The following is a 3,160-nucleotide window of genomic DNA, read 5'->3' on the forward strand; positions in this document are numbered from 1 at the left end:
ATCTGGTGGCGTGGCACCGCCTTACGATGCCACCACACAGGTGCGGTCCGTTTCTACGCAAATGACCCGGTTTCCCCGCTGGGCTGGAGACCAGTGTGCACCTGTGATTGGTGCATGAATGCCGCAGGAGGCAAGTGCACAGGCAGGGTGGGTTTCGGAGCCGCCTGTGCGAGCTGGGTTTGGGGTCTCGCAGGGAGATGAAGTCGGGAAGGCGCTTGTGTTCCTAGACCTGTCCCCAGGAGGCTCAGCCCAGTGAGGCCACACGGCACCGCTGGAGCCACCTGACTCAGGTAAAGGTTCCGTCCACACTTTTGCTCTGCAGGCAGCAGAAAAACCCCTGAGTTTCCCGCCTCCTGCAGCCAGGCCTCGGGTGGGGGGTGGGGGGGTGGAAGTCAGGAGGCGGCAGTGGGATAGAGGCCAAGGGCCGCGCTGGGTGGGGAGAGTCAGGCGCCCCCGGCAGCCCCAGCCGTGTCGTTGCTGACCGCGTAATAGGGAAGGGTCTCTTAACATAGACACAGAAGCACTAAATACAAAAAACAGTGAGTGTGGTCACATTAAATTTACAGATTTTCAGGTAGAGAGCAGTAAGCCAGAATGAGAGAAAATAGGCAACATACTTAAGGACTCAAAGGCTCTAGGCGGAGCGGCAGCCTCCTGCCCTTGCATGGGGCTTGCTGGGTGGGGCCAGGGGTTTGGCCCGGCTCTGGTCCCCCAGGAGGTTCCGAGTCCTGCCCTCCTAGGTCCTGGGGTCCAGCAAACCGGCTCTGGGACTTCTGCCCTCAGTGTTCGGTAGGTTGGGAGGAGGCCAGGCTGTGCTGCTGTGTCCCTGGGCCACACCACTTTCCCAGCCGGGTTCTGCAGTTTTTATAGAAGCCTTTCTATTTCCCAAGACGCAGATGTGGGCCACAGGACTGGACTCAGGAGGGTGATCAGAGCCAGCTGCTGCCAGAGTCCCTGGTACCAGGCTGTGTGCACGTGGCTGTCCGTTCTCAGACTGTGTGGCCCCTACGAGTGCAGGCAGCTGCAGGGAGGCCCGATGGGTTGGTCCATCCTCTGCGGCAGGGCACGCTCAGGTTGCTGAACCCTCCTGACGCAGCTTAACCTGCTGTGTGTGGTAGTGTAACTTGATTCAGTCTTCACATGGGAAGCCTTCTTGTGGGCTACCTCCCTCATTTTTATGTTCTTCAAAATTAGTGTCATAGACGAGTACAGTGTAACTTAATGACTTGATCTTACTGACCTAGAATTTCCAGGCCCCTGGTCTTGTTCTGCCGTGGGTTGTATCGTGTCCCCTGAAAGGACAGGTTGGAGTCATAGCCTAGTACCTGTGGATGTGAGCTTACCTAGGAATGCAGTCATTAGCCATCATTAATGACATCACAGCGTGGGCTCTGGCCCCACAGGAGGGAGTGGAGACCGAGACACACGGAGCAGGCGTGGGGGGATGGGCCGAGACCGGAGTGGCTCTTCTCCAAGCCCAGGGTCGCCGCCACCACGCTGAGCTGGCCCATGCTTCCGGTCTCAGGGCGGCCGGCTGACGTCTGGCTGGCAGGCTCCCAGCTTCCAGGTTGTTGGGGGAATGAATTTCTGCAGTGTCCAGGCTCCCAGTGTGTGCAGTTTCTCTGCAGCCGTGGGAGGCGCAGCAGCCCTTCGCGCGGCACTCCCTGACGCTGGGCTCTGCCTCCTCCACAGCAGGGAGTCCAGAGACGGCCCTGCGCTGACCACCGAGACCGAGACTGTGGAAGATCTGAGCGGCTGAGCCCCGCTGCTGCCTGACGCCTGCTCTGTGAACGCGGACACCTCCTTTTGTCGGGAGCGCCGGGAGCCAGGGGCAGGGGCACCCGGGGCTGCTCGGGGCTGGAATCCACCGGCTGTGATTCCCAGGGACTTGGTTGGCCTGCTATGAAAAAATTAATATACATTTTCAAATAGGTCCAACATTTGCCCGGTGTGGAACTCAGTGTAAAGAGGAAAACACAGAGGTCTCCCTCCCACTCCATTCCCGCAGGGCCCCGCCCCGCTCCGCCGGGGGAGCCCTTCACGCAGCCCTGCACAGGCGTCGTAACGGAAATGAGACCGCGCGCTTTCCTTCTTCCGCCCTGCGCTTAGAGGAAGGTGTGCACGCTTCTTCGCGCGGCTTCTTCTCTCTCGGGGACCTTCTACTGCAGTGTGTGGAGAAGCTATGGGTGCAGGACACTCTCACCAGTCCCGTGTTTGCGGACTCTTGGCTTGTTTTCCCAACATTTTCTGTTACCAAAACTCTTCTATAAATAGCCCCTTGCAAGACACCTTCCGGGAGTTGATGTCCGTTCAAAGAGGAGCAGAATTGTAAATTCCAATGGATGTTGTTCATTTTCCTCTATGGATGTCAACTTATATTCCCACCAGAAGTACCCGGGTCAGGGGCCCGGAGACGCCCACAGGCGAAGACACTTTGTTACCCTGGCATCAGGTGGGCGACCGTCTCCTAGTGTGCTCACTGACCCTTTGATCTTCCTTTTCTTTCTTTTTTATTTTTTTAAACTTTATTTTAAAATTACCTTTCCAACAAACTGTGAAACACCTCGACATTACTTTACGGTCTTTCATTGAAAACATGCTACATTGCAAATGGAGTTTAAAAGTTAGGCATAGACTTGATCAAATCTGAGGCTACGTTTAGGAAAGGACAATATTAAAAATGGAGAGGAAAAATTTATTTCAGAAAAGGAAAACATTTCTGTGTTCATGTCACTCGCATCATTTTACATCCATCTCAGTCTTTTTGAAAATAATTTTGAGTGCTCTGAAATTTTTTTGTTTCACTTTGTTCACAGCGTTTTAAAATTATTTTACTTACTAGTTATGCTGAGCATGTAGGATTCCTTTCTTTTTTTGCTTTTGAGACAGAGTCTCGCTGTGCAGTTCAGGCTGGCCTTGAGCTCAGGTTGTAGCCCAGGCTGGTCTGGAACTTTCAGCAATCCTCCTGCCTCAGCCTCCCGAGGGCTGGGATTGCAGGTGTGCGCCAGCACGTCCGGCTAGGATTCTTAATATAAATGCAAAACTTTCATCTTTTTTATGGTTTCTCCGTATGGAACCATTAGCTTCAAAATTTTTCTCCCTTCCAAGGTCCTGGCGATTTCCGCGCTGGCATTTAAATGGTGTGTTAGGTATTCGCAGC

This window comes from Chinchilla lanigera, unplaced genomic scaffold (genome assembly GCF_000276665.1).
Source record: "Chinchilla lanigera isolate Chin_1 unplaced genomic scaffold, ChiLan1.0 scaffold00003, whole genome shotgun sequence".
In the NCBI taxonomy this organism is placed as follows: Eukaryota; Metazoa; Chordata; class Mammalia; order Rodentia; family Chinchillidae; genus Chinchilla; species Chinchilla lanigera.